Source organism: Heterodontus francisci, unplaced genomic scaffold (assembly GCF_036365525.1).
Source record: "Heterodontus francisci isolate sHetFra1 unplaced genomic scaffold, sHetFra1.hap1 HAP1_SCAFFOLD_368, whole genome shotgun sequence".
NCBI classification, from domain to species: Eukaryota; Metazoa; Chordata; class Chondrichthyes; order Heterodontiformes; family Heterodontidae; genus Heterodontus; species Heterodontus francisci.
This window is the reverse complement of record NW_027140964.1, coordinates 869,117-878,935: the sequence shown is the minus strand read 5'-3', so window position 1 is coordinate 878,935 and position 9,819 is coordinate 869,117.

Sequence of the window (9,819 nt, the reverse complement as noted above, 5' to 3'; positions counted from 1 at the left end):
AATCTGTCTCTTTCTCTGCTTTCTGCCTCTTTCTCTGCTTTCTGTCTCTTTCTCTGCTTTCTGGCACTTTCTCTGCTTTCTGTATCTTTCTCTGCTTTCTGTCTCTTTCTCTGCAATATGTCTCTTACTCTGCTTTCTGGCACTTCTCTGCTTTCTGTCTCTATCTCTGCAATCTGTCTCGTTCTGTGCTTTCTCGCACTTTCTCTGCTTTCTGTTTCTTTCTCTGCAATCTGTCTATTTCTCTGCTTTTTGTCACTTTCTCTGCTTCTGTCTCTTTCTCTGCAATTTGACTCTTTCTCTGCTTTCTGCCTTTTTCTCCGCAATCTGTCTCTTTCTCTGCTTCTGTCTCTTTCTCTGCTTCTGTCTCTTTCTCTGCTTTCTGTCTCTTTCTCTGCTTTCTGACTGTTTCTCTGCTTTCTGTCTCTTTCTCCACTTTCAGTCGCTTTCTCCACTTTCAGTCTCTTTCTCCGCTTTCTGTCTCTTTTTCAGCTTTCTTCTCTTTCTCCACTTACAGTCGCTTTCTCCACTTTCAGTCTCTTTCTCCACTTTATGACTCTTTCTCTGCTTTCTGTCTCTTTCTCCACATTCAGTCGCTTTCTCCGCTTTCTGTCTCTTTCTCTGCTTTCTGTCTCTATCTCTGCTTTCTCTGTTTTCTGTCTCTTTCTCTGCTTTCTTGCACTTTCTCTGCTTTCTGACTATTTCTCTGCTTTCTGTCTCCTTCTCCACTTTCAGCCGCTTTCTCTGCTTTTTGTCACTTTCTCTGCTTTCTGTCTCTTTCTCTGCTTTCTGTCTCTTTCTCTGCTTTCTGTCTCTGATTTCTGTCTCTTTCTCAGCTTTCAGTCTCTTTCTCTGCTTTCTGTCTCTTTCTCAGCTTTCTTCTCTTTCTCCACTTTCAGTCGCTTTCTCCACTTTCAGTCTCTTTCTCCACTTTATGACTCTTTCTCTGCTTTCTGTCTCTTTCTCCACATTCAGTCGCTTTCTCCGCTTTCTGTCTCTTTCTCTGCTATCTGTCTCTTTCTCTGCTTTCTGGCACTTTCTCTGATTTCTGTCTCTTTCTCCACTTTCAGCCGCTTTCTCTGCTTTTTGTCACTTTCTCTGCTTTCTGTCTCTTTCTCTGCTTTCTGTCTCTTTCTCTGCTTTCTGTCTCTGATTTCTGTCTCTTTCTCTGCTTTCTGTCTCTGATTTCTGTCTCTTTCTCTGCTTTCTGGCACTTTCTCTGCTTTCTGTCTCTTTCTCTGCTTTTTGTCTCTTTCTCTGCAATATGTCTCTTTCTCTGCTTTCTGCCTCATTCTCTGCTTTCTTTCTCTTTCTCTGCTTTCTGTCTCTTTCTCTGCTTTCTGTCTCTTTCTCTGCTTTCTGGCACTTTCTCTGCTTTCTGTCTCTTTCTCTGCTTTCTGTCTCTTTCTCTGCAATATGCCTCTTTCTCTGCTTTCTGGCACTTCTCTGCTTTCTGTCTCTTTCTCTGCTTTCTGTCTCTTTCTCTGCAATCTGTCTATTTCTCTGCTTTTTGTCACTTTCTCTGCTTCTGTCTCTTTCTCTGCAATTTGACTCTTTCTCGGCTTTCTGCCTTTTTCTCCGCAATATGTCTCTTTCTCTGCTTCAGTCTCTTTCTCTGCTTCTGTCTCTTTCTCTGCTTTCTGTCTCTTTCTCTGCTTTCTGACTGTTTCTCTGCTTTCTGTCTCTTTCTCCACTTTCAGTCGCTTTCTCCACTTTCAGTCTCTTTCTCCGCTTTCTGTCTCTTTCTCAGCTTTCTTCTCTTTCTCCACTTACAGTCGCTTTCTCCACTTTCAGTCTCTTTCTCCACTTTATGACTCTTTCTCTGCTTTCTGTCTCTTTCTCCACATTCAGTCGCTTTCTCCGCTTTCTGTCTCTTTCTCTGCTTTCTGTCTCTTTCTCTGCTTTCTCTGCTTTCTGTCTCTTTCTCTGCTTTCTTGCACTTTCTCTGCTTTCTGACTATTTCTCTGCTTTCTGTCTCTTTCTCCACTTTCAGCCGCTTTCTCTGCTTTTTGTCACTTTCTCTGCTTTCTGTCTCTTTCTCTGCTTTCTGTCTCTTTCTCTGCTTTCTGGCACTTTCTCTGCTTTCTGTCTCTGATTTCTGTCTCTTTCTCTGCTTTCTGTCTCTTTCTCTGCTTTCTGTCTCTTTCTCTGCTTTCTGGAACTTTCTCTGCTTTTTTTCTCTTTCTCTGCAATCTGTCACTTTCTCTGCTTTCTGTCTCATTCTCTGCTTTCTTTCTCTTTCTCTGCTTTCTGTCTCTTTCAATGCTTTCTGGCACTTTCTCTGCTTTCTGTCTCATTCTCTGCTTTCTGTCTCTTTCTCTGCAATCTGTCTCTTTCTCTGCTTTCTGGCACTTCTCTGCTTTCTGTCTCTTTCTCTGCAATCTGTCTCGTTCTGTGCTTTGTGGCACTTTCTCTGCTTTCTGTCTCTTTCTCTGCTTTCTGTCTCTTTCTCTGCAATCTGTCACTTCCTCTGCTTTCTGTCTCTTTCTCTGCAATCTGTCTCGTTGTCTCCATTCTGGCACTTTCTCTGCTTTATGTCTCTTTCTCCACTTACTTTCGCTTTCTCCACTTTCAGTCTCTTTCTCCGCTTTCTGTCTCTTTCTCAGCTTTCTTCTCTTTCTCCACTTTCAGTCGCGTTCTCCACTTTCAGTCTCTGTCTCCACTTTATGACTCTTTCTCTGCTTTCTGTCTCTTTCTCGACCTTCAGTCGCTTTCTCCGCTTTCCGTCTCTTTCTCTGCTTTCTGTCTCTTTCTCTGCTTTCTTGCACTTTCTCTGCTTTCTGTCTCTTTCTCTGCTTTTTGTCTCCTTCTCCACTTTCAGCCGCTTTCTCTGCTTTTTGTCACTTTCTCTGCTTTCTGTCTCTATCTCTGCTTTCTCTGCTTTCTGCCTCTTTCTCTGCTTTCTTGCACTTTCTCTGCTTTCTGACTATTTCTCTGCTTTCTGTCTCCTTCTCCACTTTCAGCCGCTTTCTCTGCTTTTTGTCACTTTCTCTGCTTTCTGTCTCTTTCTCTGCTTTCTGTCTCTGATTTCTGTCTCTTTCTCAGCTTTCAGTCTCTTTCTCTGCTTTCTGTCTCTTTCTGAGCTTTCGTCTCTTTCTCCACTTTCAGTCGCTTTCTCCACTTTCAGTCTCTTTCTCCACTTTATGACTCTTTCTCTGCTATCTGTCTCTTTCTCTGCTTTCTGGCACTTTCTCTGATTTCTGTCTCTTTCTCCACTTTCAGCCGCTTTCTCTGCTTTTTGTCACTTTCTCTGCTTTCTGTCTCTTTCTCTGCTTTCTGTCTCTTTCTCTGCTTTCTGTCTCTGATTTCTGTCTCTTTCTCTGCTTTCTGTCTCTGATTTCTGTCTCTTTCTCTGCTTTCTGGCACTTTCTCTGCTTTCTGTCTCTTTCTCTGCTTTTTGTCTCTTTCTCTGCAATCTGTCTCTTTCTCTGCTTTCTGCCTCATTCTCTGCTTTCTTTCTCTTTCTCTGCTTTCTGTCTCTTTCTCTGCTTTCTGTCTCTTTCTCTGCTTTCTGGCACTTTCTCTGCTTTCTGTCTCTTTCTCTGCTTTCTGTCTCTTTCTCTGCAATATGTCTCTTTCTGTGCTTTCTGGCACTTCTCTGCTTTCTGTCTCTTTCTCTGCTTTCTGTCTCTTTCTCTGCAATCTGTCTATTTCTCTGCTTTTTGTCACTTTCTCTGCTTCTGTCTCTTTCTCTGCAATTTGACTCTTTCTCGGCTTTCTGCCTTTTTCTCCGCAATATGTCTCTTTCTCTGCTTCAGTCTCTTTCTCTGCTTCTGTCTCTTTCTCTGCTTTCTGTCTCTTTCTCTGCTTTCTGACTGTTTCTCTGCTTTCTGTCTCTTTCTCCACTTTCAGTCGCTTTCTCCACTTTCAGTCTCTTTCTCCGCTTTCTGTCTCTTTCTCAGCTTTCTTCTCTTTCTCCACTTACAGTCGCTTTCTCCACTTTCAGTCTCTTTCTCCACTTTATGACTCGTTCTCTGCTTTCTGTCTCTTTCTCCACATTCAGTCGCTTTCTCCGCTTTCTGTCTCTTTCTCTGCTTTCTGTCTCTTTCTCTGCTTTCTCTGCTTTCTGTCTCTTTCTCTGCTTTCTTGCACTTTCTCTGCTTTCTGACTATTTCTCTGCTTTCTGTCTCTTTCTCCACTTTCAGCCGCTTTCTCTGCTTTTTGTCACTTTCTCTGCTTTCTGTCTCTTTCTCTGCTTTCTGTCTCTTTCTCTGCTTTCTGGCACTTTCTCTGCTTTCTGTCTCTGATTTCTGTCTCTTTCTCTGCTTTCTGTCTCTTTCTCTGCTTTCTGTCTCTTTCTCTGCTTTCTGGAACTTTCTCTGCTTTTTTTCTCTTTCTCTGCAATCTGTCACTTTCTCTGCTTTCTGTCTCATTCTCTGCTTTCTTTCTCTTTCTCTGCTTTCTGTCTCTTTCAATGCTTTCTGGCACTTTCTCTGCTTTCTGTCTCATTCTCTGCTTTCTGTCTCTTTCTCTGCAATCTGTCTCTTTCTCTGCTTTCTGGCACTTCTCTGCTTTCTGTCTCTTTCTCTGCAATCTGTCTCGTTCTGTGCTTTGTGGCACTTTCTCTGCTTTCTGTCTCTTTCTCTGCTTTCTGTCTCTTTCTCTGCAATCTGTCACTTCCTCTGCTTTCTGTCTCTTTCTCTGCAATCTGTCTCGTTGTCTCCATTCTGGCACTTTCTCTGCTTTATGTCTCTTTCTCCACTTACTTTCGCTTTCTCCACTTTCAGTCTCTTTCTCCGCTTTCTGTCTCTTTCTCAGCTTTCTTCTCTTTCTCCACTTTCAGTCGCTTTCTCCACTTTCAGTCTCTGTCTCCACTTTATGACTCTTTCTCTGCTTTCTGTCTCTTTCTCGACCTTCAGTCGCTTTCTCCGCTTTCCGTCTCTTTCTCTGCTTTCTGTCTCTTTCTCTGCTTTCTTGCACTTTCTCTGCTTTCTGTCTCTTTCTCTGCTTTTTGTCTCCTTCTCCACTTTCAGCCGCTTTCTCTGCTTTTTGTCACTTTCTCTGCTTTCTGTCTCTATCTCTGCTTTCTCTGCTTTCTGCCTCTTTCTCTGCTTTCTTGCACTTTCTCTGCTTTCTGACTATTTCTCTGCTTTCTGTCTCCTTCTCCACTTTCAGCCGCTTTCTCTGCTTTTTGTCACTTTCTCTGCTTTCTGTCTCTTTCTCTGCTTTCTGTCTCTGATTTCTGTCTCTTTCTCAGCTTTCAGTCTCTTTCTCTGCTTTCTGTCTCTTTCTGAGCTTTCTTCTCTTTCTCCACTTTCAGTCGCTTTCTCCACTTTCAGTCTCTTTCTCCACTTTATGACTCTTTCTCTGCTATCTGTCTCTTTCTCTGCTTTCTGGCACTTTCTCTGATTTCTGTCTCTTTCTCCACTTTCAGCCGCTTTCTCTGCTTTTTGTCACTTTCTCTGCTTTCTGTCTCTTTCTCTGCTTTCTGTCTCTTTCTCTGCTTTCTGTCTCTGATTTCTGTCTCTTTCTCTGCTTTCTGTCTCTGATTTCTGTCTCTTTCTCTGCTTTCTGGCACTTTCTCTGCTTTCTGTCTCTTTCTCTGCTTTTTGTCTCTTTCTCTGCAATCTGTCTCTTTCTCTGCTTTCTGCCTCATTCTCTGCTTTCTTTCTCTTTCTCTGCTTTCTGTCTCTTTCTCTGCTTTCTGTCTCTTTCTCTGCTTTCTGGCACTTTCTCTGCTTTCTGTCTCTTTCTCTGCTTTCTGTCTCTTTCTCTGCAATATGTCTCTTTCTGTGCTTTCTGGCACTTCTCTGCTTTCTGTCTCTTTCTCTGCTTTCTGTCTCTTTCTCTGCAATCTGTCTATTTCTCTGCTTTTTGTCACTTTCTCTGCTTCTGTCTCTTTCTCTGCAATTTGACTCTTTCTCGGCTTTCTGCCTTTTTCTCCGCAATATGTCTCTTTCTCTGCTTCAGTCTCTTTCTCTGCTTCTGTCTCTTTCTCTGCTTTCTGTCTCTTTCTCTGCTTTCTGACTGTTTCTCTGCTTTCTGTCTCTTTCTCCACTTTCAGTCGCTTTCTCCACTTTCAGTCTCTTTCTCCGCTTTCTGTCTCTTTCTCAGCTTTCTTCTCTTTCTCCACTTACAGTCGCTTTCTCCACTTTCAGTCTCTTTCTCCACTTTATGACTCGTTCTCTGCTTTCTGTCTCTTTCTCCACATTCAGTCGCTTTCTCCGCTTTCTGTCTCTTTCTCTGCTTTCTGTCTCTTTCTCTGCTTTCTCTGCTTTCTGTCTCTTTCTCTGCTTTCTTGCACTTTCTCTGCTTTCTGACTATTTCTCTGCTTTCTGTCTCTTTCTCCACTTTCAGCCGCTTTCTCTGCTTTTTGTCACTTTCTCTGCTTTCTGTCTCTTTCTCTGCTTTCTGTCTCTTTCTCTGCTTTCTGGCACTTTCTCTGCTTTCTGTCTCTGATTTCTGTCTCTTTCTCTGCTTTCTGTCTCTTTCTCTGCTTTCTGGAACTTTCTCTGCTTTTTTTCTCTTTCTCTGCAATCTGTCACTTTCTCTGCTTTCTGTCTCATTCTCTGCTTTCTTTCTCTTTCTCTGCTTTCTGTCTCTTTCTATGCTTTCTGGCACTTTCTCTGCTTTCTGTCTCTTTCTCTGCTTTCTGTCTCTTTCTCTGCAATCTGTCTCTTTCTCTGCTTTCTGGCACTTCTCTGCTTTCTGTCTCTTTCTCTGCAATCTGTCTCGTTCTGTGCTTTGTGGCACTTTCTCTGCTTTCTGTCTCTTTCTCTGCTTTCTGTCTCTTTCTCTGCAATCTGTCACTTCCTCTGCTTCTGTCTCTTTCTCTGCTATCTGTCTCGTTGTCTCCATTCTGGCACTTTCTCTGCTTTTGTCTCTTTCTCCACTTACTTTCGCTTTCTCCACTTTCAGTCTCTTTCTCCGCTTTCTGTCTCTTTCTCAGCTTTCTTCTCTTTCTCCACTTTCAGTCGCTTTCTCCACTTTCAGTCTCTGTCTCCACTTTATGACTCTTTCTCTGCTTTCTGTCTCTTTCTCGACCTTCAGTCGCTTTCTCCGCTTTCCGTCTCTTTCTCTGCTTTCTGTCTCTTTCTCTGCTTTCTTGCACTTTCTCTGCTTTCTGTCTCTTTCTCTGCTTTCTGTCTCCTTCTCCACTTTCAGCCGCTTTCTCTGCTTTTTGTCACTTTCTCTGCTTTCTGTCTCTATCTCTGCTTTCTCTGCTTTCTGCCTCTTTCTCTGCTTTCTTGTACTTTCTCTGCCTTCTGACTATTTCTCTGCTTTCTGTCTCCTTCTCCACTTTCAGCCGCTTTCTCTGCTTTTTGTCACTTTCTCTGCTTTCTGTCTCTTTCTCTGCTTTCTCTGCTTTCTGTCTCTTTCTCTGCTTTCTTGCACTTTCTCTGCTTTCTGTCTCTTTCTCAGCTTTCTTCTCTTTCTCCACTTTCAGTCGCTTTCTCCACTTTCAGTCTCTTTCTCCACTTTATGACTCTTTCTCTGCTTTCTGTCTCTTTCTCCACATTCAGTCGCTTTCTCCGCTTTCTGTCTCTTTCTCTACTATCTGTCTCTTTCTCTGCTTTCTGGCACTTTTCTGATTTCTGTCTCTTTCTCCACTTTCAGCCGCTTTCTCTGCTTTTTGTCACTTTCTCTGCTTTCTGTCTCTTTCCCTGCTTTCTGTCTCTTTCTCTGCTTTCTGTCTCTGATTTCTGTCTCTTTCTCTGCTTTCTGTCTCTGATTTCTGTCTCTTTCTCTGCTTTCTGGCACTTTCTCTGCTTTCTGTCTCTTTCTCTGCTTTTTGTCTCTTTCTCTGCAATCTGTCTCTTTCTCTGCTTTCTGCCTCATTCTCTGCTTTCTTTCTCTTTCTCTGCTTTCTGTCTCTTTCTCTGCTTTCTGTCTCTTTCTCTGCTTTCTGGCACTTTCTCTGCTTTCTGTCTCTTTCTCTGCTTTCTGTCTCTTTCTCTGCAATATGTCTCTTTCTCTGCTTTCTGGCACTTCTCTGCTTTCTGTCTCTTTCTCTGCTTTCTGTCTCTTTCTCTGCAATCTGTCTATTTCTCTGCTTTTTGTCACTTTCTCTGCTTCTGTCTCTTTCTCTGCAATTTGACTCTTTCTCGGCTTTCTGCCTTTTTCTCCGCAATATGTCTCTTTCTCTGCTTCTGTCTCTTTCTCTGCTTCTGTCTCTTTCTCAGCTTTCTGTCTCTTTCTCTGCTTTCTGACTGCTTCTCTGCTTTCAGTCTCTTTCTCCGCTTTCTGTCTCTTTCTCAGCTTTCTTCTCTTTCTCCACTTACAGTCGCTTTCTCCGCTTTCAGTCTCTTTCTCCACTTTATGACTCTTTCTCTGCTTTCTGTCTCTTTCTCCACATTCAGTCGCTTTCTCCGCTTTCTGTCTCTTTCTCTGCTTTCTGTCTCTTTCTCTGCTTTCTCTGCTTTCTGTCTCTTTCTCTGCTTTCTTGCACTTTCTCTGCTTTCTGACTATTTCTCTACTTTCTGTCTCTTTCTCCACTTTCAGCCGCTTTCTCTGCTTTTTGTCACTTTCTCTGCTTTCTGTCTCTTTCTCTGCTTTCTGTCTCTTTCTCTGCTTTCTGGCACTTTCTCTGCTTTCTGTCTCTGATTTCTGTCTCTTTCTCTGCTTTCTGTCTCTTTCTCTGCTTTCTGTCTCTTTCTCTGCTTTCTGGAACTTTCTCTGCTTTTTGTCTCTTTCTCTGCAATCTGTCACTTTCTCTGCTTTCTGTCTCATTCTCTGCTTTCTTTCTCTTTCTCTGCTTTCTGTCTCTTTCTATGCTTTCTGGCACTTTCTCTGCTTTCTGTCTCTTTCTCTGCTTTCTGTCTCTTTCTCTGCAATCTGTCTCTTTCTCTGCTTTCTGGCACTTCTCTGCTTTCTGTCTCTTTCTCGGCAATCTGTCTCGTTCTGTGCTTTGTGGCACTTTCTCTGCTTTCTGTCTCTTTCTCTGCTTTCTGTCTCTTTCTCTGCAATCTGTCACTTTCTCTGCTTCTGTCTCTTTCTCTGCAATCTGTCTCGTTGTCTCCATTCTGGCACTTTCTCTGCTTTCTGTCTCTTTCTCCACTTACTTTCGCTTTCTCCACTTTCAGTCTCTTTCTCCGCTTTCTGTCTCTTTCTCAGCTTTCTTCTCTTTCTCCACTTTCAGTCGCGTTCTCCACTTTCAGTCTCTGTCTCCACTTTATGACTCTTTCTCTGCTTTCTGTCTCTTTCTCGACCTTCAGTCGCTTTCTCCGCTTTCCGTCTCTTTCTCTGCTTTCTGTCTCTTTCTCTGCTTTCTTGCACTTTCTCTGCTTTCTGACTATTTCTCTGCTTTCTGTCTCCTTCTCCACTTTCAGCCGCTTTCTCTGCTTTTTGTCACTTTCTCTGCTTTCTGTCTCTATCTCTGCTTTCTCTGCTTTCTGTCTCTTTCTCTGCTTTCTTGCACTTTCTCTGCTTTCTGACTATTTCTCTGCTTTCTGTCTCCTTCTCCACTTTCAGCCGCTTTCTCTGCTTTTTGTCACTTTCTCTACTTTCTGTCTCTTTCTCTGCTTTCTCTGCTTTCTGTCTCTTCCTCTGCTTTCTTGCACTTTCTCTGCTTTCTGTCTCTTTCTCAGCTTTCTTCTCTTTCTCCACTTTCAGTCGCTTTCTCCACTTTCAGTCTCTTTCTCCGCTTTCTGTCTCTTTCTCAGCTTTCTTCTCTTTCTCCACTTACAGTCGCTTTCTCCACTTTCAGTCTCTTTCTCCACTTTATGACTCTTTCTCTGCTTTCTGTCTCTTTCTCCACATTCAGTCGCTTTCTCCGCTTTCTGTCTCTTTCTCTGCTTTCTGTCTCTTTCTCTGCTTTCTCTGCTTTCTTGCACTTTCTCTGCTTTCTGACTATTTCTCTGCTTTCTGTCTCTTTCTCCACTT